The 26,995-nt window shown below is 36.5% G+C and overlaps 1 protein-coding gene across 1 annotated transcript in view; it reads right to left on the reverse strand.

The window, feature by feature from the left end:
* LOC308195984 (uncharacterized protein) overlaps positions 1-26,459 on the reverse strand; it is a 98,561-nt gene extending 72,102 nt beyond the window's left edge. Inside the window, exon 1 of the mRNA XM_080594321.1 lies at positions 25,875-26,459. The gene's annotated coding sequence lies outside the window, so the exon portion shown is untranslated. The remainder of the gene's footprint in view (positions 1-25,874) is intronic.
* Between the last annotated feature and the right edge of the window lie 536 nt (positions 26,460-26,995).

The raw sequence follows: 26,995 nt of genomic DNA on the forward strand, positions 1-26,995 counted from the left end.
TCTCTCGTTTGGTATCATCTTCTATAGAAACTATGAAGTTCTTCAGAATAAAGCTAATAACCAAGTGGAACTGATCACAAACAACATTTTGTTCCTCTGCCTGAAGTGCACATGTTTTCAATTCACTTGATAGCTGTGATTGATGCCACCAAAGAAACATGTTCAGAATACTGCCCTTAAAAAAAAAATAAAAAAAAATAAATCACTTGGCATCAAAATGCTTTCTTGTAGCTGATTCTTCAGTGAGAGTCAAGTAAACGGTCTGTTTCATCACTGTTTTCAGCTATGAATCCATTAAGATCACTGAGGCAGTCTCAGAAGCTGGGTGAAGAGAATGGAGAAGAAAAAGGCAGGACTGAAGGGAGCTTTAGGACACCTCAATTCCCCTCTGAGCCACTCATCACATTGTAACAGAGAGATCCCAGTCAGGTGCTGATTACAAAACCCCTGCTATTGCCTTTGGTTAGGAGAGTGTATAGCTTTGTTCAATGGATTTATGCAGCTTAAAGGAGACCAGAACTGGCCCCTGAGAGACTGAGCTGTGCACAGACCTTCTTGCTAGTGGCAACAAGCCACAGCCAGAACGCTGAGAGAAGGAGAGGTACTATTTACCGTATATGAATCCTGATTCAGTTTCCGGCATTCACTTCAACCAAAGTTTGGGGGGTGGTCGGGTGCTAAGTGTTGGTGCCAGCTGATTTCAAAGAAATTGAAAAAAAAATAGCTAGACAGACATTTGGCAACAAAGGTCATTGACTTTTGGCTGCCTTAAAGAATGATGCATCTGCTTTGTTTGACTGCCAATAGATAAGGTGCATATGAAATTCCCCTTGTAAATTAGCAAGATAAAAGTGATCCTTGTCTCCTTGGATTGATCCTTTTTCCAGTATTTTAATCATGTTCAAGGCACAGCCCTATTTTGGAGTCAGTGGGGAACAGTGTTGCCCAGGGGAAAGCCCCAGGAAGAATTCCTACACCTTCCTTCCTGGGCAACAGTCCAGGCTGCTCTATTGTGTCCACCTCGTGCCTGCAGTTTCTCCACAAGGTATCCAATAGTCCAAAGTCAGACAGGTGAAATGGGTTTTGTACTGCTGGAAATGCAGAGACTGAATTTTGGTCCTGGTCAGGAGCTCTGTCTTATCAAGGTCTTCCCCCTTAAGTCTGCCCCACATGCCAGCAAAACACACTTCAGTCATAAAATAGTGAAAGTGTCACTTGTACAACAAGTGTAAGAACTGGAAAGAGAAAATATGATTCATAGTTACTGAACACTGTCAAGAAAGGGAGGGTTGCAAGGCACAATCTAAAGTGAAGAGGGATCTATATACAGCAGAGAAGGCCAAATTTGTCTGAAGATTGTCCTTAATTTGCCAATCCTTTTTGGCACACTTGGTCTTAGCTAAGATGACTATAATTCCCAGTTAAAAAATGATTTGCAATTGAAATATGATAAAATAGCTTGTTAATGCCAGGGAGAGCGGTCTGCTAATGTTATTTATTTCAAGTCTGAAGTTTCTCACGAAAGAAAGAAAGAGAGAAAGAAGAAGGAAGAAGGAGAGGGGGCTTTTTTTTTTTTTTTTTTTTAATGTGTTTGCCTTCACGGCTTTGGAGTGCTCACTAATTCCATCTGTCCACAACAGAGCCATCGGAACGGCGAGAAAAAGCATTTCCATATGTGCAAATTAGCATCCAGCCTCTCTTAATCTGTGCAGTGCTCCTCTGAAGTAGATGGTGCGGATGGCTGCCAAACCCACTAATGGCATTCAAATAAAGGACTTTATTGGCTTTAACTGCCACTTTTTTTTTCTTTCTTTAAAAAAAAAAAAAAAAAAAAAACAGATAGAGAATGCGTTCCCCCTCTTATTTTATTTTTGTTCTGATATTGTCACTTTGTACTTCTACCATTAAACAAAAAGAAGGCTCTGTGCAGCTCTTTAATGGGATTCATTTTCTCCTACAGATGCATTCTTTTACTTTCTAATGAAAACTCCCTATTAGTTATTACACTATAATCAACACCTAAAGTGCATCATTCCTACTCTCAGCCAGCTTGTCTTTCCCAAGAAAGTTCTTCCTCTTTCTCTCTACTTTTCAACAGCAGAAACACAGCTGAGATGTGAGACGTCTTGCTTGGGATCCTGCCTGCACTGTGAGTTCATATGAAAAGGAATCTTTTTGTTTGTTTGCTTGTTTGCTTGCTTCTCAATTTGTTTTTCAAGGTCTGGCACATTCACAGCTGCAGCAGAAGACAAGCAGAGGTGCCAGCGGTGTCCTACTCAGGGTCATTGTCCTGAAGGATGGCTCTATACCCAGCAAGAGGTACCATTTGGGGTATGTTTTGGATTTTGAACTACTTGATTATTTTAATGAAAAACAAAGGAAATGATTTAATCCTAAGAAAAAATGTAGTCCTTATAGTGAAAATGTCCCTCCCATTATGCCAAATCAATCTTTATTTCCACCCGTCACTACTTCTCTTACTTCTGGCAAAAGTTAGGTAACCACACCTGAGGTCTTGTGATCTCAGATCTTGCTGAAAATAACATGGTTGCTAATCCTGACTTGACTAGTGGTGCCAGCAATAAAACCACAGTCTCTAGTGTGTAGCAGACTCCATATGTTAGCCCCCTAGTCTGCTAAGTCACCACGCCAGCCTAAATTTGAAACATTTCTAAAGTGTTATACAATGTTGTAATAATGTTTTTACAAAACAAAGGCTGAGTTACTGGAAGCCATGTTCATCCAATCAGCATCTTATTGAAAGAGGAATCTTGATGGTAGCAGTGGTGACACAGGCTATGAAAAAATAATTTTTAAAAATTGCACTCGAATTTTTAAAAGGGGAGCACTGTCTTATTAGGGAGTAGTAGTTGGAATAACTGCTGAAGAAAAAGAAAGAAACTCTTGGTTGCATGTTATCTCACTTTCCAGAGGAAAGCACCCAAAAAAACTCAAGCTGAGAACACAGTTGACTTAATTAAAAGGTTCCTAATTGCTGAAATGCTGTTTAGAAAAACAAGAATGGACACTGCTAATTACATACCAAGCAGTGTCTGCCCAAACTGAATCCTTCTACATAAGCAGAACTTTCTCAAAACACTGTTGCTGCTGTTTGTTAAAGGATTTTTCTGAAACAGAAAAAGCAGAACAAACTATTACAGATTGACTCTGCACCCCAAATTTAGGCCTATGTCATCAAAGATAATCAGAGAGGAGGGACCTAATTTGTTTTTAGGTTTCTAAGATTCTAATCCCACAAATATTTAGTCATGTATTTAACATTGGTATCTGGATAACAATCTTTAGTGATGATACTTAGGTACTTACAAGTGAAGATGGTGGAAGAAAAATAACTTATGTATTATATAAATCTATATAAATCTATCTCCATCACATAATGTTTTAACTTTATATATGTTTTTGGTGCACAAAAAAAGCTTAAAGTCACAGTGACAACCACAAAATTGAAAGATCACTACACTAAGTACCAAGACGCTAATTAGGGAGTGCATATAGTTCAAAAAATTATATGTATGTATATATATATTGTTTTGTGCAAATACTTCTCTGACTAATAGAAAATAAATGTCCATGCTTATGATCCTTTTGCTCTTTTCTCCCTTTTTCACTCAAGGAATAGATATGATGTTCAATAGTCACAGTGCTCATTTACAGAAATTAGTTTTCCAGAGGCTTTCTCAAATGATTCTAGAATGCTTTCATCAATACTTAGTTTCATGAAATATTTGCACCAAGTTTGATTTTATTACTGACTTGTAAAAAAAAAAAAATTCTTTAAGAGATCCCTGAGCACAGTTTTGCAGGGCATTATACAGAGGTTGACTAGAACACAGTTCTTGATCTAAAGGGATTAGTGTTTTAACTGTCAAGACAGACAAAGAACAAACAAGCATTGTGTAAGCTATGCTACAGTAATCAGGACAAAGAAAAAACTCCTTGTGATTTTGGTAGTGATTTCACAATGATAATACTAAGGATCACTTGAAGTGATGTTTAAATGCAGGAGAAAAAATTATCAAATTATGTTACTTGCTATGAATTACTCATTAATCTCTATTTGCATTTCTTATCTCAAAGAACCTTAACTATCTGATCTGCATGTGTAAATAATAATTATTATTAAATAATGAAAGTAGTGCAATTATTAAATAATGCAACAATATCAATAATTACTCCTATTAATAATAAATTATAATAAGTATCTTAGAACCATGCATGGTCCCAAACTGCAATATTCAAACACACATCTGAAATGTCTGCTTGGATTTGGAATTGGGGTTCATACCACATCAGTTACAGAGTCACATTTCAAAATACATATTGTTGGTCATTCTGGACTTTCACTCCCCCTCCACACTTCGTCTTACTTTGGTCCATACCTAGAGATGAAAAACTGTTCAGGAAGTACTGTCTCTCCTTTATAATCAAACTGTCTCTCTCCTTTATAATCAATGTAACAACAAGTAATTTAGGCATTATGATCTTCATCTAAAGAGTTGAATGTTGAGAAGACAAGAAAGTCAGTGACAGTACAAATACCAAGTCTCAGGCTTCCTTGCTTGTTTGCCTGATTTTTCCCTCCATAAGTATAGCTGACAACATTGGCTGATACAATATTTTGTCTTCATAGTAGTTACATGAAGAATATTTTTTTTCCAGGAAAAAAAGATCATTCAACATGGCAAAAGATATACATTCAGATGTATTTAATTATATATACTTTATATATTATCTTCCCTAAGGATCACAAGATGATATATAAATTTGGTGCAGTAAGATTATTATGATTATGATTATAACGTGTTTTCTGAGGTACTTTTTAAAAGCCAGATCTATGAGGATTTTGATACAGTAAAAGTGCTTTAAAAAATTAAAAAGAACTGAAACTGCTTTAAATTATTTTGAAAATTCAGTCTGATCTTCTGTAAAATCAGTTTCCTTATTCACCAAATTTAAATGATGAATAAGGAAAAGCAGTTTAGTAGTTTGTTGATAATTTTATAGGGCAATAGTCAATGGAAGGGAGAGAAAAGTGCTAAGTAGTAGTGTATGACTCCAACTTTTGCATAACTAAACATACTTTCCCATGGTCCCTCTCCTGCCTTACAAAAACTTCCTCTCTTCTGGCATAACACCCACAGAGACTGATACAGAGATGTTTTCCGCAGAGTACAATTCAGATGAAAGAAAAAATTTCAGTCCTTCACCTGTGCATGGGTAGCAATACAAGATGCTTTCCTGTTTGAAATGAAACTTAATTGTTATAACTTTGGCTCTTCTCCTAAATGAAGCTGATATAAATTTTGTCAGCACTGGTGTTTCTATAGCATGCACATCCAAACATGCACACATTGACAAACATGGACACACATGAATAGATGAACAATGGCAGCAAGAAAAAGAAAAGAATAAAAAAAGCAACTGCAACTCTCATTTTAAATCCAAGTCTTTTTGACTCCAGTGGAGCTGGGCTAATTTACACCAGCTGAGAATCTGCTCTTGTATTTATTTTAGAAAAGATGCAATTTTGTCCTAACAAGCAGTTTGCAGGGCCTACTTGATTGATTTAGTTGACTCTGGCTTTATTACAGCTTAATGTGTTCACATCACTATTGTTAAAGTTGTTTCAGCACTTCTATTATTACTGCCTAGTTTTTGGCATTTAGAAGTTTATAATAATAATAACAGTATTTTGCACTTTTATAGTTCCTTATTCTGAGGAACGCGAAGAGCTTTGCAAACAATAATTACTCCTTACAACCCCTCGATATAGCAGATTATATTATAACACATTTACTAGCGGTTCAGATTCTGATCTCAGTTCACATCAGCGCGCTTGCAAACTATCTACACTACAAATGTGGTTTGGATTCCTTCTGAAATAAAAAGAAAAGCAGTAATGTTCTTTGCAAAAGCTGCTGTTATCCCGAAAAAAACTTTACAGACCTGATTCCCTCTCCTCTGTACTAATTTTTAAAACTCTCCATTTGCTCCAGCCCCCACTCTCCTCTGTGCTCACTGTAGCAGCAAAGGACTGCAAAGGCATGAGGAAGCTGGCTTAAACAGATGATGAGACATTCCCTTCTATAAAGAAAATTTATCCTGGCTCAATGAAATCATGTCTTTATTTCTACTTGGACCTGTAATAAATAAATAAATAAATAAATAAATAAATAAATAAAAAGGAGAATACTGTTGAGCAATCTGGAGCAGAATGGTTATTATTTTCAGCAGAAATAAGAGAGATTCTGAAGCTACTTTACCAAACCAACAAAAGACACCCAAAAAAAAAGGAAAAAAAAAAAAGAAAGCTCTATTTAACTACCCAGAATTAGAACTGTGAATATAATGATGTCCTTGATTTCAACTTGAAAACCAAGTAGTTAAACAATGTTTTCAATTCAGACCAATCTGAAAATTTTATTTTAAATATACTGACCCATAATATTTGATTTCATTTTGAGAACTTTTTTTTTTTTTTTTAAAGTCTTTTTAAAGCTAAGACCTGCCATGTAACCTTTTTTTTTTTGGGGGGGGGGGAAGAAAGTATCATAAACTCTGAGAGGAAAACTCTTTGTTTCATGAACAGTTCAATTCCTCTGGAAAGTGCATTCTTCTGGGGAAAAAAAAATAAAAAATTCTGCTCTGCCTAGTGTGTGATCCTATCTCTTTAATCACTATAAGAAATACATACACAATTTAAGATGGATTTTCGATCATTTCACTCCTTATAATAAAATTTATGGAAAAAAAAAATATGGAAAGAAAAAAGCTTCATTAGTTAACCCATCTGAGCACAGATCTGACCTATAGAGGTTTGAATGAGCTGTGTTAATCACAGTGGACTCCTGTGCTATTAAAACTGATATCAGGCAAGAACTTAACTTCAAGTACATCAACACTTTTCAATGACAAGAAAGAAAAAAACAAAAACAGCCAAAAACAACAAAAAAGATGCAAATGCTCTCATGCCCTTATTGCAGGAATTTGACAGTAGATGATAATTCAATTAACTCTCCCACCATCTCTGCTGCTACTGAAAAGAAAACATCTTTGTCAGATTGTTAAAATAATTGAGGTTTCATGGAGTATAATCCACAGCTTTAGCACAAGGTGAAGCCTCAGTTTCAGTGCTGAAACTAGTGGTGACTGGTTTACTGGTAAGGTATACCTTTTGATTAATTTGAAGAGATCATGAATCAGACATTTTAAAACATACAGCAAAATTCTGGCTAACAATGTGGATTTATTTATTTTTTGTTGTTGTTGTTAAATTCCAGGAAGCTGGGGTTTTGAATTTTGGCTAGCTCCTACAGAGAAACACAAGGGTGTTTCTGCAGAATTTTGAAGATATTTCACATAAATAAATATTTGAAAAATTTAATAAATTTTATTGTCTAGATATTGTACATTAGAAGATTATGGTCAGATCTGGGAAACCAATATGGCCTACTGATTTGAATCGGTGGGGAAGATTTGCCTCAAAATTAATGGTATATCACCCTGTAAGTGGTTTTGGTTATGAATAGTTATAATAGCTCTCAATTTACTTAAAATTATACCCTCTGAATTTGACCCACAATAACAAACAAACTAACAAACAAACAAACATGAAAAAAAAATTAGTATTAAACTTTTTGTGGTCATTTAATTTTTGGAGTTAAACTTAGCAGGCAACTGGAAAAAAAAAAAAAAAAAAAAGGAAATCCACAAAGAAAAATTGCAAGGTACATCTTTTAGATTGATCTATTTCATAGTAGAAACTCTAAGTGCTAATATTATCATAGTATAGAGGAAAAATAAAGTAATTGAGGCCTCAAATTGTTTGTGTTTACACCCTGAAAGATGGTTGCAGTAGATTCAATTCAGAAGAAATATAGAGCAATCTTAACTCTATCAATTCTGACTGGAGCGCAAAACTCAAATCAATTACTCATAAACATTTGTGATAATATTAATTTAATTTTTTTTTCTAAAACAAAGAGGGTAAATTAAAAGAAACAGCTTATTCCTTCATACGCTGTAGTGACAAGATTAAAAATTAAATTTATACATATTTCATTTCTACATAATAAAGCCTTTTTGCAAAAAGAAAAAAATACCACAGTTCATCTAATTAAATCAAAGAAAATTGCCTGCAGCGATGCTACAGTATTACAATTAGACGTCTGCCAAAACCAGCCGTTTGAATTCTTAAACACCACTCCAGTCTTAAATACAAAACATGGTTTTCATCATTTTGTGTGATATCGCTGAAATATTTTTTTTTCATCACTATTACGTCAGCTTGGAATGCCTTTCCAGACTCATTACATATCTTCTTCTGTCTTACTGAAACACTGAAAGAAGTAAATGCAGAGTAGTTTTGCTTTGTTGTGTGTAAATCTACACATAAATTTTGGAACATAACATTATGGAAATTAAATAACGCTCACTAAAAAAAAAAAAAAGTACATTACCTCTATCAAAAATTCAAGTTTCATGTAACTCATTTAGTTCATGTAATGCTTAAATAGTCTTTGGAAGTAGATATGAAAACAATAAAAGACTAAGACACAACCAGTACAAGTAGTTGAAGTCAATTATTACAAAAACTGAGGTTATTCACATTTTCTATTCCTACACAGTCTGATTAGTAAATTTAATCTAATCACCACATCCAGATCCCAAAAGGCCTGCATCAAATGATCAGCTCACCCCCAACACTTCACTGGTGACCTTGTGCAAGTTCCAGTTTTCCCCATGTCTGTAAAATGGGAAAATAATACCTCCTACCTGACAAGGGGTGTTGTCAGGCTAAAATCCACTGAAGACTATCAGACACTCAGATACCAAATGTAATGAGATAGATATAGAGATAGGCTGAAAACACTGAAGACTGAATAAATAAGTTGCTATGCTACAGTAAAGGCAATTCACTTTTGTTTAGTAGAAACAGAGTTGAGTTACAAGTTACTGCTGACAGAGAGAAAAATACACTTCAAAAGCATTAAGATGGATTTCAGCAAAACTATCAACTTTTAATTTTGAGAATACATATTTGCAAAGCTTTATGTAATATAAATAGTAAAATAATAAAGATAATGCACAATTGATGACTAAGGCTGTGTTAGGAGCTTCCTATATCATGGTATTTTACAGGTAACAATGAAAACTATAGCAATGTTCACCTTGTCATCTCTCTGTCTCCTTCCTGTCCTCCACGTTCACGTGCTTTATAGAGCAAGAACATCTGTAATCTCTGCTGAACTCTCCCAGGTCACATATAGGCATAGTCCCTTTTAGATTCTTCCAGTTGACTTGACTGAGCCTGGGCTGAGGTGAAAATGTATTCCACCCTCCAGGGAAAGTTCCCATTGACCAGCTGATGATACCACTTCCACTGATCTGTATTAGAGGAAAATGTTCACAGTACAGTTTCATGTTTGGCCAAGCAAAAATCGGTGCCATGTACATACTCAGGATCATGAGGGTTTTGCCATCCACTTTGTACAAACACATATGTTTCTGAAGTCTTTCTCTAGATATGAGACAGATGTTCTGTGTTCTGTGAACCTATTTTCCACTATCCTCCGTATGACCAAAGCTGTTTATGATGAAAAATCTAGGAAAAAAAAAATCCAGGGAAACAGACATGTTCTTATTTATTTATTTATTTATTTTCCCTGGATAACTTGCCACAGGCAGGTGCCTAGTGCTGTGGTCAAGCAAGCAGCCCTTTTTGAAGGACTCTGTCAGATACAATCCTCTTGGTTCATTTTGTCCCCTGCTGTTACAGTCTCATGTGGGATTGCACACATTAAGAATGCCTCCCCAGGCATTGTTGGTACTTGTACTCTGGTTTAGAATCAAACAGAACACAAACATTCTTTAGAGGATACCTACCAAACTACTGCATCATAAAATATGTTTAGGAGTTGATTCTTATGATTCAAGGCTGGGTCCTTCTTCTGCCAAATCAAGCAGAGACTGTAAAAGGCAAGAAATCTTTTTCAGCTTAAACATAAATAAGAAACTGTTTTCTCATTGAAAAAAAAAAAAAAGAAATTTTTGTTTGCACTTTTCCCAATATATTACCATTTTGACATTATTAAGGAAATCACTTCAACATTGTAAACTTGATCAACAAAATATGTTAAGAATGAATTAAAACTCCTCTGCATAATCATTCCCTATTGCAATATGCAGTGTGGAAAGAAGAGAAAGTAGGGAAAATAAAAGAGGCTGAACAATATAGAAGTCATGTCAACATTTTGGTTCAGTTGACTACATACAACTTCCAGCTCATTAATCCTTGTGGTTAACTTGGTCATATTTTAATAGCATGTTTAAATTAGATACACACGCACATACATGATGTGGCAAGTGACCAAAGATAGAGTCTGAGGCTGGACAACTGCAGACTAATAACAACAGACCGTGCTAGGTTTTGATTATTTAACTTTTGTTTTGAAAGTTTTGTTGTTTTGTTTTGTTTTGTTTTCATATGTTCAAAAAATACAATGCAATGCATAAATTATTGGACTGCACTGGTGAGAAAGTTACAATTAATTAGAATTCATTCATGCATAATTAGGTAATAGTTGTTAGATAGCCAAAGATCAATCCTGAGCTTTACTAAGACAGAGTATTCAATTGCAGATAATGTTGACAGCACAAAGAATGGGAGTCATTGGATAATACATGGACACCTACCTTCAGTTAATAATCAAGAGGACACTTTCAGAAATCCGTTATTCTTCATCCATGAAAGCTTATCATGCAATTCACCACCTAAAACCACTCAGCCTTTACATGAGGTGTATTCCCAGAGGAATCTATCCAGTACGTTTGCTTATAACACAGCCCACAGATCAGGTTCTGACTAAAAGATAATGGGAATACAACAAGGCCTCCTATTACAATCCCAAAGTATAAAAGTTTGAAACATAGGTTGAATTCCTTTCTCAGATTCCTTTCTGAGTCAGCTCCTGATTGCAGTTTTTGTACATTTTTGTAGGGCTTCATGTTTCTTCATTCCTGTGGCAATGAACCTTTGCATTACAAGCTTTCAGCAGTATACCAATATCCTGGTAGGTCAGATGAACAAGTTCAACTTCAACAAAAGGTCCATATCCTATTTGGTATGCTGTTCCACCACATTCTTTAGTTCATCACTACTCATGACTGAGAATTTTAGCAAACAAGCAAAAACTGGCAAAATAAATCATCAGCATTCGCTTACATTGTTCTCTTTTTTTTGCCAGCCCTCAGACATTTGAAAATTCAATACTAATGGAGGAGATAAAGAATAGCAAATTCCACTTAAGAAACACAGCAGAAAATCTGCACAACATGCTTATAGAGAACTGTGATGTCTTTTTCACCTATCTTTTGCCTACATTGGTCTGTTGTTTTGTTTCTTTGTTTGAGAGATGACTTGATATAGAGCATTATTATTCAAATATTCATTAGCGTTTATTTTTAAAATATGCATGCTATATTTCAGTATTAGAACAAATAATTTGTAGCTGCTGTTTTACTATTATGTTGTTCTTGTGGGAAAGTTTGCAAGATTGCAGAATTTGCATCACATTATATTTACCAAACTTTGTAGTAATTACTGAAATTCAATAGCTTTTTGAGAACTTGCAGTAATGTATAGGATTTTCTAAAAAAGGAAAGTGTCTGTGAGTTAGTTGCTGCCAATAGTTGTGGCTATGTCTATTCAGGATCAGTAAGCACTTATTTGCAGATAAGCCTTCCATATCTAGAATATATAATGTCACTGAATTCTGCTGTTACTTGGACTGTAGACATGTCTAGTCTAAGGAATGGGTATCAAAATAAAAGCTTTGATGCCAGAACTTTTGGAATAGGTACAGAAACCTCTCCTGTCTTTCCTAGACTTCTAATGCATGCGTGGTAGAATAAAAAATAGTATTTACACTAGTAGCCTGTTAGATTGCTAACAAAAATTTTCTAAACAAAATGATGAGACATAGCACAGAATCATTTCCAGTGCTTAGAAACAAGCTGCATTTGCCTTTCCATCTGGATTAGTCTTGAAAGAATGTCTATTCATGTTGGAGTTGCCTATCATCACATGAGAGCACTTAATGGAGAGAGCAAATCTTTTCTGATCAATCATTGTCCTTCACAGAGTTACCAGTCAAACCGTCAGAAATCTGCTGTACATGTTTGCTCAAGGAGGGGTGTATTTCTTTGCCCTTTCTAGCTTTGTATGGATAACTGGGGAACACTAACATCCACTGTAGAGTGCAGAGTTATCAGTGGGAAGTCTCCCTTTACCCTTTTGATGAAAGGTTAAAAGCAGCACCAGACATGAACCAGAGACACACTGCAAGTTACAAAAGCAGAGCATTTGGGGGTAAGTATAACACTTGGAGAGACTGAACAATAACAAAAGTAAAAGTGAACCATGTTGTTATGTAATAAAGCTTAGCACTTTTCATGAGTTAAGGATTATTATTTGCACATTACAAATAGAGAAGACCACAGAGACCACTAAAGCTGGGATTAGAATGCATAAAACCCTGAATCCCAGATCTTGCCTTCAACCACTAAACCACATCTTCTATAGTTAGATGTTTTTTAAGTCATGGAGCTGCTTATTACTCAACATTCTGCAAGTACTTAAGCACCCTGCTGAATCAAGGCCCAGCTCCTGGAGACCAAAGCCCTGCAGTTCTTACTCAGGCATTTATCGTTTGTAATCATGTAACTGGAATCTGTCTACTTTAAAACACACCCTTTTTCTTCACAGGAAAAATAAAGTCATTAGACTCTCCAGAGTCCATGGGTTTGATTTGTAGTTTGTCACTCCAGTTTGAAGCCAGAATAACTCCACTGTGCTCAGAATGATTGCATTGGTTAAAAGTGGGAGTAACATAACAAAGTGCCAGTCAAATGGCCATGTACTCTTGATGAAAATATCATGATTTCTTATCATAATCAGCTGTGTTTGGTATTGCTACTACTGCCATGCTGTTAACTGAGATACATATTCAGGGACGGTTGGATCAGGTGATCTTAGATATCTTTTCCAACCTTAGTGATTCTATGATTCCGTGATTTTATGTTGATACATTTAGGAGGAACAGACAATCTCACTGAGAACCTGGCCAAGCAAATCATTTCCATTTGATTGTATTTGATTTACAAGAAATAACATATTAACTTTAAATAATTATCCACAAACTGGAACCTGGTCCTGAGATTCTGACATATGAATTTCTAGTCATGCTTAGCTGGCTATAATTTTTCATCTGGAGGATATTTCCATTATGCAAGCTGGATGAACAGGTTATTTTATGTAAGATCTTCAATGAATATCCATCATTGGCCTTAAAGAAAGAAATAAAGAAAATGTATTAGCTCATGTAGACTCTGCTTTTCACATCTCCATTTACTCAAGAGCCATTTGAAGTTCTCTTCGTGTCTGCTCAGATAAATGGCCAGCTGGCTCTTATGCATAATGTATGCATTGTGGCAGGAGCAGGGGTATTTGGTAACCACGTGTGATGATTTGTGTGAGATCAAGTCACCTGTATGCTCATGCTGTATTAGTTTATTATCCTTCCACATCTCTCGGGTACTGCCCACGGTATGTAGCACACTGAGGAGGCCAAAGTGATTGAAAGGACAGTTTTGACCTCTTCCATCTGTGTGCTGGTACAATGGTAAGCAAGATTAAAACCTATGCTATTCCAGGGCCTCTTAGACTGGGCAAGAGACAGATTTCATTTAACACGGAGGACAACGGAGACAATGTTTTGCCATACCATCACTAGATTTGTTCAACATATTAACTCACTCTTTGGGGCCACGCAGCAGCTGCCAGTTAAATCATGCATTGTAGATAGAATTGCATTGAAGACTGTAATACAACGTAAAAAATGTAAAACAATGTAAAAAAAATGTAAAAAAAAAAATACTGTAAATACAATACACTATGGAAGACTTGTCTATATTAAAGATCTTCCAGTTAATTATCCTCTTAGATGCACCCTAAGGTGCAGTTCTGACAGATCCTTGTTAATCCATTTCAGTTTGAAAGCACTTGAAAACTGTATGTTAAGCTGAAATTCACTGGTAAACTCAAAATATATGTTTCTGAGGACTTGTATAGAAGACCATGCGCCATTGCAAAATGTAAGTGAAGAGGGTGATCACTGTAGCACACTCTGGCTTTTCCCAGATTTGAGAAAGTTTCCTTGCTTGGGATCTTTGGCTCAAGATGTTGAAGGAAATGTATATAGACCCCAGTGGTGGGTAGAGCTGATAGGACCAATACACTTGTTCCAGGCCAACTGTAGATACATAGGACTCTAATGTATGGAAACCCACCCCAGACCTCCCCTCCAGCTTCTCATCCTCTCAATCTGTTTCTGCTCCCAGTTACCTTTTCCAATACAACCATCATGGGTCACTCCACACCTTACCACGCAACTTCTACAGGGAAGGAAAAGGAAGGATAAAAATGGTAAATGTTACCATCATGTCTACATCTTCAGCTACAGGATCTCTGCCTGAAACCTCCCCTTGCAACCACCACAGCAAGCAGGTGACTGTGTGTTACCAGGACAGTGCTCCAGTTGCAGGAACCTGTCCCTGCTCCTGTCTGCCCTCTCTAGTTGGGCAAACACCACTCCCCTATAAAGACCCACAATGTATGGTGTTATGGTGTGTAGGGGGAGAGGCAGTCTGAATTCCATTTTTCACTTACACCTATCTATCTGGGACAAATGGAATCAGAGATAAAATCTTTAGAAATCTAGAAGTCTGGATGGGCTGAGCAGCAGCTCTGTCCTACTTGATTCTAAATGCTGAGCTCACAAAAGGTCTTCCATTAACTTCAGTGCATCTAAAGGACAACAGTCTTCTGCATCCTTGTTCTAAGCAAGTTTTTTTCTTGCCTGGGCCTTCTCAAGTATCAAAGGAGAAAAGCAGATCCAGGAAGAGAAGTGGGCATCTGAATTTTTCATTTGCCTCACAAAATAAAATGAACGAGCAGCTGAACTCTTGCAAGATGATAAAAAGGGTGTAATATCCTTTTCTAAACACACAATACGTCAGATCTCCCCCAGCACCACCCCTGCTCAGAGACATACATACACTTGATCCGTGAGCATTTTTGAAAATTTGGGCGGTAGAAACGTTTGTCACACACACAAGCTATAACTGGGAGAAGGGAATGGGAGAAAAGCTATCCATTTTGGCTTCATGCTAAATTATCAGCATCTTGGCCTTATGCCAGCTCAGCCAGCTTATAATAATAACTGGCTCAAGGCCAAGGCTTTTTAGAGCGAGAGAGAGCACACTGCTTTCTCTTTCTTCAAAAATATTTGTTAATAATCTCTATATTACTTATAATCTATGCAGCTTAATTAAATAAAGATGTCTGGTTTAACTTTGCCGGTAACTCAAAACTGGAGGTGAGATCAAATTATTGGGAGTCTAGAATCAGTTTGGATTTCAAACAGGAGACATCGCAGGGTCTGCTTGTAGCTGGCTTTCTGGTTAGGGCCCCAGATACCCTGAGACCAGAACACAAACACTCAGTTTGATCATGGATGGCATAAAAAAAAGTGGAAAAAGGATGGAAATCTATGATGAAAACCTATTGTTGTATTGAACCACGTCTTGAACCTTGACCTGTCATCCCTGAAGATATACCACAGTGTTTCTACATCATATGGTAAACTCTAGGAGGACTGACTTTGTCTAAAAGACAGAGTTATGATGATGCCTGACACGATATCTTTCTAATTTTAGAATGAATCCAGTCAAACTACATTCTTAATGGCAAGGGTTGAAGGAGAAGCAAAATTCCTCTAATTCAAACAAGTGTGAGAACTGTCAGGTCTCACTTACTTAAATTCTATTTCCTCTGGTGTTTTTGTAGTCCTTATTATTATTATTAAAACCCCTAGAGATGACCTGCTGTGATTGTACAAAAAGCCCCTTATGCATCTAAAGTGCAACCACAAATAATAACAGCAAGCATAAGCAAAGCAGAAAAAATATTTCATCCCTTTTAAGCATAAAATATGGCAAAAAGGAAAAGAATATATAGTAAAGAGGTTCCCACTAAGTTGCAGGAGGAACTCCTAATGTTAATGTAATGATAGATGAGCTTACTGGGTGTTTTTATTAACGTCTTACAACGTGTTTCTTTTTCAGATTAGCTAATATTTTATCTTCCTCCTGCAGTGCAAAAGATGTTTCTAAAAATTGTCCATGTACAAAAGTCCCTTTCTTGAGATTTTATAGTTATCCATTGTTATAATTTTTATCAGATATTAAATCTATTGCTGCCCTGTGCTGACCTGCAGTAAACCTATCAAGAAATGTGTTGCACATACGTCAAAAAGAGGGTGAAGTTCAGTTCATGCTGGACATGTACCCAAATCTCTGGATGTTGAACCTTGTCATCACTAACATTCCCCAAGCTTTTTTGAAGCCTAATTCTACCTAAGTGGGCTGCAAAACTGGGCCGCAAGACCTTCTAGAACAATCTTTCTTTTCAAATTTCAGGCACCTCATTTTCTTCTTTCTTCTTTTAGGGTATTTTTAGTCCTTCTACTTCAGGGACTGTCACTAAGAGGATGATGATATCACAGGAGGCATTCAGCACTTCACAAGATTAGGTCTCTGGTCCTTGCCAAAAATTGGAAGGAACTGAAGACTCAGAAAATGAAAACAAAACTTCCTTCTCTGAAATTGGGCAGATATATAGCACACTGAGCATCAGCTGCCATAACACCTTCCTGTACTGTCATTTCATTCTCCTTATTTATGACTTGAATTTTTTGGATTCTAGTAGACACCAGGAATGTCAAGATCACTGAGGTAGAGACTATTTTCTTTGTTATTTGTTTGTACAGTGCCTTGTTGAATAGAGTTGTAACTCCTGATTAGCCTGTATAAGCCAATGAACTATAATAATAACTACCAGTAATAATAATAATGAAGGAACGTGATTTTTGATTTCAGAAATGTTCTTAATCCTTTACTGGTCAAACTTATAGAAGGTTCTTATTTTAACTGGAGAAAAGCAATCCATACCTAGTGAATATATTGCACAAAAAGTGTTTGCATTCTTCAGGTTCAAGGACTGAAAACATGATGATACCCTTTAAGATATGATAAATCTAATTCTGTGTAGTTTCTCTAGAAATCTCATCATTTTCATCTTTCACGTTAACACTTCAGCTGAAAGTTAGGCCCTGAGTCACAGATAATATAGGCTCAGAAGTTCCACTCCCAAGTGAAACTACATAATTCACTCTGGTGGAAACCCCTCTCTTTTACAAGTTGCAGAGGATAGGTTGTGACAACTTGGTACAGAAGTAGGTGGGTTTATAGGATAAAATGCAAGAAATACTTTAGAAACTAGGCTGCTGCCTTATAATGCAGATGATTAACAGCAGCAGAGATCAGGTGCTATTCATTCTCATGCATCCAAGGTGGAAAGGTAGAGCCTGGCTAACAGAACTCCAAATTATAAAGTGTAGAGGAAACCCTGCAGCAGAGTGCACTGGGTTGGCAAATGCCTGGTGCAAGGAAATCTTGCTAAGCCTGAGGTGTTCCTTAGGATCTTGGGAGCAACAGAGGCCATGTCCAGGCCTCCTGCCACAGCTCCTGTGGCAATGTATGTTAAGAGAACCATTTTTGAGAAGGAAGCGAGTGCACAGGGCCCTCCATGCAGAAACTGTGATTCCAGTGGTGGCTTGTGCTCATTATATAGTGTGAGATCACAAATAGAAGTTTTCACACTTGCCCATCTGCCACCAACTGACTCTAAAGAGCTGGTGAATCATACACTTAAAAGAGGGCGAATTTTTCCCCGCTGCCATTGGAATGTGTTTTGAAATTAAATATGCACAGTACAAAAGCTGAATAACAAGGTTGTGCTGATCACACCAGACACTGTGTATAATGCTACAGACATGAGGGTCAGGGGTGTAGGCCAAGACCATGGCCCTTAGTCACTGCATCAATGAAAGCTGATTCCTCCTTCCCCTTGGTGTCCCTTTCCGTGTCTGAAGAGACTATTGAAAGAAAGATTTCTTTTAGAGGAGCCAGGAAAAAGAAGAAGGGGAGGGGGAGAGGGTTAAATAACATAAATATGGTGAAAAAAATATTATTTTTGTGCTTGCATATGGCACTTTTTTTCTCTCTATCTATCTATATGCATACATTTTCCATTTGCTATTCGTAATTATGGCTTTGGCTTTACAATGTATTCATCAGTGACACTGTGATCCTTTTGTTCTGCTGCATATTAAAATGGTTCAGAAGATAGATTCAAAAGGTCTCAGGTTCCCAAGAAGGAACATAATAGGGGTAATGCATGGCAAGAACAGTTTCTGCTTTCTGCAAAACAGGAATAAATAAGGGAGCTATTGCATTACATTTTATGTACAGTACTGTACTCTTTGTCAAAGTGTTAGACAGATTCTTATCCATTGCATATACTAGTTCTTAACCTGATTTACGTCTTTAAATCATTTTTAAGACTCCCTGTTCTTACAATGGAAACCAGGCAGGATTTATAGAAGCATTACAAGCACATTCTTTTTGTGAAGAACAATGTTAATATGATCATTTCTATCATTCAGAAAAGGGGGGAAAAAAGGACAAAGGAATGTTTTTGTTTTTCATTCCCACTTTAAACATAAGTTTTCTCTGGGCATGACTAATCTACATGAAGAATAACTGTATCCATTACACATTGTAGTTTTGTGCAATATGTGACAGCTGTTTGACCCTGTCACTAAAGTCCCTCTTGCCATGGAAAAGAGACAGGAGTATGCTGCAGTGAAGATAAAATGCTCTTTATTCAGACTGCTGGACAGAACCAGACCCCTTGATTTTCTGATTGCCAGCACATCCTATGTATCTGTATGCCATCACTAAAAATCTTTCCAACCCCAGATCTGTACGGCCCAGCTGTGGAAGAAATCAAGTGTACTGCAGATGTCAGATCTCAGGTGCCCCAGGACTCAAGCTTTACGTTAGATATGCTACCTGATCTTTTGAAAACATGACTCCAGCATCCAAGCTTAAGGCAAGACTGATCCACGTTGCAAATGAGGAGGCAGTGCAAACCTCCTGAACAGCTTTGAACACAGCTTTATCACAAAGCTGTATCACTGTGATGTGAGTGATATTCATTATTCTTGTGATCTGTTCATATCTACCTCAGTCAGCCTTGTGCAGTGGTGGGAGAACAGTCAAGTGTTCATCCAAAATCAGTGTTTGACTGTTGCTCTTAACAGTGAGCGTGTAATGCGAGCACATAACTAAGCAAAGCCGTGCTGACTGAGAATACCCCAGCTAGCCTCCACACTACTAGGTCCAGAAGAATATGGCTAAATCAGTGAGATATTGAGACCAGGATAGTTTGTTTTATCAAAAAATACCCTTGATCAAAATCTGTTAGTTGAGGCTAACCTACATACAGGATCTTTTATCTCTGTACAGACTGAATTTAAAATACACCAGTTTATTCCATGCTAGGTGGACTGCCTTTAAGAGCTTCTGAACTGTGCTATGGAGAGGTGACTAGATTTGCTGTTCCTCAGCTTCTCATCCAGAAAACAGACACAAACAGTTTGTCCTAACTCCTGTTTCTTGTTGGCCTGATTGTATAAAAAACATTAAGAGCATTTGATGAAGGGGTCCATGTTAGTCATTATTTCAGGAAATAATGAATATTCTGTCAGTTATTTGTTCCTCCTTACCACGCAAAAGCAAATGATTCTTCCCACCCCTTCATATTGCAGATCCTACAAATCTGGAAGTGATGAAATCAAACAAAACCTTAAAAAGTGGCCAAAGGAGGATGAGAAAAAGATGGGCTCAGTTGGCAAATGTAGATCTGCTGTTTCTAAACAATGAATACTCCAAAGTATTTAAGTACATGCCTTATTTTAACATCATGAGTGTCCTTGCTGACTTGGGCCTTCTTTGGAGAGTCTGTAGATCAGGACCACAGTTATCATGTAGCATTCGTGTTTAGGACAGTGAAAAATAAGTCAAAGATATGATTGCTAATTTCTCTTCTTTATGTCTCTTTGATTATAACTGCTATGAATGTTTATGTTAATTTAATGTTGGCTACATATCATTGACATAATGGCTAAATTATTAGTGTTGTCTTGGTTGCTAGTAACTTGTTGTTATTCAATCTCATTGTGAGCTTATTTCCTCCCCCAGGAAGTTTGGACACAACTCTGAAATGAGAATTATAAAACAATTATTTTAAAAACATTATTTCTAGCAGTCACATTAGTGCATTTTTCTGCTGATATTACAGCTAACTAGGAGCTAAAGTACTTGCTCAGTGTTCAGAGCTGTGAAGGATAAAAGCCAGTTCAACAAACAATCTTCTTAATTTCTCCCACCTTAGCCTTCTCTCTTCCTCACACCTTCTGCTTCTTTTATCTTTCTCTCTATCAGCCTTGCTTATACCTGTCCCTAAAACACTTGAGCAGGAAAGACAAATTGATATTAACTCTTCACCATTAAGGAAAAAAAGTGATATCTTTGATGTACTTATATGCTTACATTCAGGCACACTATACGTAGCCTGGAGAACATGTAATTAAGTGACTGCAGTCTTTCCAAACAAGTTCTTTCACTCTGTCTCTTATAAATCAGAAGTTCTTTTCATATATCTACAATCTTCAAAGATACGTTTGAGGGAGAAGAAGCTGGATACTGTACTTCTGTGAGGATATTGCTCAAATCTCTTAGCTACAAAGTTCTGCCTTGCACAAACGCAGGAGAAGGCTGATCATCTTATTGGTGGTGTTTTATCCCACTAAGTTTTACCTTGCTCCTTCTCAGCTCTTGCTTGAAATGGGGAGTGAGGAGAGGCTTTTGCCACACACTGACGCTCAGCAGCATCTGACCTCAGTGGCTCCAGAAGAATTCAATGGGTGGTGGAAGGTGCTGCCTTTGTGGTGTCTTGCCTGCAAAACAATCAGCTTCTCTTCCAACCTCTGGAGTTTCCACAGGCTTTGTTGCTCAAAATGTTCACTGATAGAGATGGAGGTAAAAAACTTTTCAAACCAAAAGTGTTATGCCAGCATAGTATGCAACCCTTTGGTGACTTACTTGATAATCTGCTGTATGGCTTGTTCATATTCCAAGATCTGCATTCATTCTGCTCATGCCCTCAAGAGAGTAATACTGAGCCTTAAGAAACACAATACCGATAGGCGGGATATATTGAACAGACCTCATCATTTTGCTTGATACCAGTACATCATACTGGTATCTGAGCATGGTCAGAGTAAGTCCATCTCTGCCTGCAAAATAAGTCATCTACCTGTTGTAAGTTCACTGGTGGGAGAATGCTCACTCTCTTTCCATCGCTAAAACAAACAAATAAAAATTATCTGTTGCTTTGTCTTCTGGTCTTTTGTATGTTTGTGATTCAGCAACATCATAATAAGTCACACAAGTCTTACCTATGGCTACAACTTCGTTGAATTCTTTGCTATCATCAACTTATATAAGACATTTATTTGAATTATTTTGTGATTTTTTTTGGAAGAATTTCACATTTGAAAGAGTTTTCCACACTGATATGCTGATGGCTTTTAATTTGAGGGGATATATATGATCAGGTGTTGTGCTATCTCTGTTGTAAGCCACAGTTAAAATACAGAACAGATTGGTGTGTCGGTATCCCCTTTCAAGGGATTTTATATATATATATATATATATATATATATTTAAGTATCCTTCTCAGTGAAAGCCTTTAGTTATTTCCCTACATGAAAACTGTGAGCCTTTGAAAGCAATGTCCATAGTACAGGAGATGGGGTCTTCTGTTTCCTCTGATCCTCTCTTGCTATGTAGGTCTTTCCATTTATGGGGAGACATCAGGTTCACAGATATTTGAGACAAGCAATTTGGGGTTACAAGGAGTCCCAAAGTGAGAGACAAAATTTGTGTCTATTTAACACCGTTTGGGTGCGCATAATAAAAATCTACTATAGCAAAGGGGAATTTGTGTGGTTCACTGGAATTGAGCAAGAGGTGGAAGTGGTACTCTCATTGTTAATGGGAAGAGTGCAGAGTTGTGGAAGGGGAGGGAAACAGAAATGCAACAATGCAACCTGCAAAAGAACATATGAAGATGAAATAAAAGAGCTGCCCCTGTCTGACCTTCTCACTTGCAGTTTGAATTTGGTCATTCTAAATGTTAAGCACTAGAAAAAAGTAAGATATTCTTTTAATCACTTATGCTGCCTAGAGAAAGTATTGTGAAGAATTTCTTGTTACTGGTATTCGGAAAAATTAGTGATAGAAATGACTGTGGGATGAGTAATATGTAAAAATATCCACTCAGACTGAGTCAAAACAATATAAATTATGCCTGAGTCAATAATGAGTATAGGATTAGGCATACTGGACTTGATTTTCCTCTTACTTACAACATCAAAAATTAAAATTAATTCAGTAGACTACATAACACTAATAAAAGTGGGAAAAGCTACTTTCAGTCTGCACAATCCATTTTAAGGGATAAGCTCTGTTTTGTAGTTGAGTTCAAAAACTAAGATTCAAATTCCAACTTTTACCTCAAGTTCAACTTTTACCTCAAGTTCAACTTTCACCATTGAACTCTGTGCCTTGTCACAACCCTTTTAACTAATAAGCAGAATCTATTCAGATCAAAAGCAATCCAAAATGGGGATTTCTTCTCACTTACTATCTGATCAGATGATGCCCAGCACATCTGCAATGGGAAGTACAAATGTGAAATAAGCATGTTACAATGGGAATGATTCCAATGTCTTGAGAAAGACAGATGAATGAGCATGAGTGGTCGATAAGTATATCTCCTGGTTCAGTACTTCTTGAATGAAACATATGTATGACTTTGGTTTCTTATCATCTTTTGGACCCATCATCTTTTTATTTACCTATGTTTTTGTTATTTCACTGCACATACAGAGATCTTTGTTTTCCTGTAATCTCTGACACTACATGGCACTGTGAGTGAAAGGATCAAAAAGGGAGAATCTAGAATGGCACATTACCAGTCACCGCTGCCACAGGCTGAAAAGAAGGAAGATTGATTTTTTTTTAATTTGTATATAACAAAATCAAAATCAAAATCAAAACCAAAAAAACTTACATCATGACTTTTAAAGACTATTTTCAAAGTGGTTTTTTTTTTTTTTCATTTGGTTGAACATATGCTGTTTCTTACAGAAAAGCAAATCCTTTTCATGTATCTTTAAAGGTATTTTTTAGTTTTTTTTTTCCCAATATATTATATCTTGAGTTTTTTTGTAAAACAATTACAAATATTAAAGTGCATGGATTGACTGTTGTTTTTTAAGTTGAAAAACAATTATTCCTTGATGTGTTGGTTTGATGAATTCCCATGATAAGGTTGCTTACCACCCAGTCCCCTCTTTTGCTTGTTATGATATTTTAGAACAAAATTTTAAACAAATATCTTCCTGCCCATTGTAGTGACCAGTCTCAGAGTGAAAGTCAGACACAATCTCAAAATCCGTGCATGAAAACAAAGGGAGAAGAAGGACTAATAGGTAGCATGCTTAGCCTTGGTCACTGCTCAGTTCCTCCCCAAGCTGTACTCTTCCTGTGTGACCTTGGACCTTATCCCACTTCTTGTTACTCTGTAAAATAGAGGTAGAAATACTTGATGTTGCACAGAGGTATTGTGAGAGAGATAAACATCAAAGTCTGGGAGGTGCTCAAACACTACAGAGATAGAGACAAGATAAGTACTGTACATAGAAAAAACTCCATTGTATGACTGAAAAGCCCAAACAACGATGCTTTAGTTTTTAATCTTACAGTTTAAATAAAGCCTTGTCATATCCCATTGTGTAGTTTTCATGAATGTTTATTTCAATAGTCCTGTTGCAGTGGCCATCTGGAATCATTCAGTCGTACAGTGCTACTCTGGGCACTAATTTCTTAAGTCCTGAGAACAGTGCTTCGAGCCTTACAAAAATGCAATCATGGACCAAGCTAGTTTAGTATTGAATTACCACAGCTTAAGTACTTACCAGGTCCCCATGATGCTCTGGTGCCTCTGTTCACACATGCTTTTTACACATAGAAAATGCAAGGTAATATGACTTACCTAAACTGCCTTTCAGTGCAGGCTAAGGACATGCACTTACTGATACACCTTAATTATTTAATATGAGAAAATCACAATAATTAAACCTGTAGACTTTTGTTTGTTCAAAAGCTTTTCAGTTCTACCCCACCACAGGCACTAGCCAAGAGTTAGTCAGCACATCCTCGCTGTTTTCCTGGCTGCAGCAAAACAGGCCTGTATTTTCATCCTCATCTTTCATTTCTCTGACTCCCTCACCAGAAAAAGCTCAGAAGTGTAGGGGAGAGTCAGGTTCTCTAGGCGATCAGCTCATTGATCCTTCATAATAAGCTGGGACCAAGCCTCTGGATTCTTCAAAGCCTTTTTGTAGGGTCCAAGATCCCTGTCTCAGGACAGAAAATGCTACAGCCTCTCAGCTGTGAAGGCTAAGGTGAGATATGAAAGTCACAACTGCAAGAAAGTATGGTAGAAGGTGAAGTTCTACAGTTGTTTTCTTCACTTCAGATACGGCTCAGATTAAGGAGGAATTCAAAGTTTTATGGTAGCAAATGGCAATATGGAGTGTTAATAAGTTTGCATACAGACAGTGAAATACATTTACAGAACAAAAAAATAAATAATCAAAGTAAATAATCATCATTTGAGCTAAAATGGTTGATTTAGTTTACATTCTCCTGAACTGAAATAATGAAATGAAATGAAATGAAATGAAATGAACAAAACAAAATAAAATAAATAAAATAAAATAAAATAAAATAAAATAAAATAAAATAAAATAAAATAAAATAAAATAAAATAAAATAAAATAAAATAAAATAAAATAAAATAAAATAAAATAAAATAAAATAAAATAAAAAAATAAAGCAGTGTAATTTTAAAATGGCACAAATATTAGCACATTGCTGCTCCAATGAAACATGGTAGAACAAATCTGATTGGAGGCTGGTCAGTTTGTGCCTGATGCCTAATCAAGAGCTTATTTTTTGCCACAGTCCCTAGGGCACTACTTTATCTTCAAAGCTTGAGCCAAGAAAATTCACATCTTCAAGTTGTCTGCAGGCTGTTTTTCTTTCTTTCCTTTTTTTCTTTTTTTTTTTTTCCTCTCTCTCTCCCTCTTCAGCTCTCCATCCTGGCTCAGTTAACAAACCTATTAATCCCCAGTCAAGTACATACATGCAAAACTCTAATGAAAGAAAGAAAATGTGGAAGAAAAAGACCAGAACTCTACAGATCAACACTAGTACTATTATTTTCCTTCTGGTTTCTTCTCTGTATTCAGCAAAATTTTATGCAAGCATCTAGTTTCCAACAATGTGGCAAGATGTAGCTTTGATACCTCTACTTCACTGTAAACTTGGGCTATCTCAATTACGTGGCCACTACTTTGTTCAAGAGATAGCATCAAAAGATAAGGCTGTTTCATGAGGAAATTTTTAAGATTCCAGTGGTCTGCTGTTAACAGAATTTCAGTTGTGAGCCAGTAGGTTTTAAGTGGTTAATTCCCGTTTGTGCTTTTGAAAGATTTTTTTAACTTGTTATCATTATTTCAGTAATGTAATGGGGAAGGAAACAGATACCAGAAATCTTTTTAAAAGTACCACTGCAACTCTGCCTATAAATTAAGCAATTAAATACGTAAGATCCATGAGTAGACACCTACAGACTCAACTGAATAAACAACAGTCTAATAGGGTGAATTAAATCTACACAACAGTGGAACACATACCGGAATGTAAGGTTGAAGATATCCATCAGTATATTCTATTGCTTGAATGTGCCGGTGTTTTGAAAATGTAACCCACTGTATGTTTATGGCTATTTATCCCTTCCCTTCTTCCCACCCACTCCCCAATTATTTCATTCCTCTGGAATGTGATTTAGTGGGGAATATTGAATCTCTTCATTTCAGGGCACGCACTGTGTTTACCTGTAACTCTTAAGCTACTGTATCTTAAGGAGATCTTGAAGGAGGGGTCAAGGTTACTTAGTTACCATGCTTAATTCATTCTTGAGGAGGTTTAAATAGAGACTGACGGCATGCTAATGTTTGATAATCATTGCTATTAACTAAGGGAGAATCAATGATCACCTTATACTTCTGCTGGTTTTAGAAACAGATCCCGAGACTGAAAAGTCAAAGTCATTAATCAGCCTGTAGTACGATCTACATGAAAAAAACTACATCCTCCCAGCACATAAAGCATGTCGTCTCCTGTTCCATGCATGTAATCTTTCAATTTACATTTTATGAAGATTTACCTAGATCTATGATCTCTGATCAATTTTTTGTCTTCATCATATTTTAAACACCTCCAGCCCATTTTCAAGTTTCACCATTTTCATCCACAGTCAAAAACACAGCTGGCTGAAGCTGCAACTTGGAGGTGGCATGTAATGAGCAGGGGGGAATCCCTGTCTGTGATACAAAGATTAGCCTTTTGCTAGCTGAAATCCTATTCAGGAATATCTGTTAATGAGAACCAATTTACTAGCACTGCTGTTTATATTATTTTATATTGTTTTTACTACTTTTTGTAGTGTTTATAATAGTTAGGAGTTGTATAAACAATAAATAACAGAATTATTATTTGTTCTATTACAGTATCAGTCTCAGTCATGACTAGAATTTTTCCATACTTGAACTGCATAATTCCAGAGCCAAAAACAGTCTCTGCCCTAAAGTATTTGTAACTGAATACAGCACTGGATGTCCACATTAGTCAATAAAATAACAATACAGGGAAATATATTTCAAAGCATATCTGTGGTGGGCTGAATTATTAATCCCATTTAACAAAAAGCAAACTGAGACTCAAGTAACCATAAAGTGATATTTTCACAAGTTTC

Source organism: Anser brachyrhynchus (genome assembly GCF_964034855.1).
Source record: "Anser brachyrhynchus genome assembly, chromosome: 5".
NCBI classification, from domain to species: Eukaryota; Metazoa; Chordata; class Aves; order Anseriformes; family Anatidae; genus Anser; species Anser brachyrhynchus.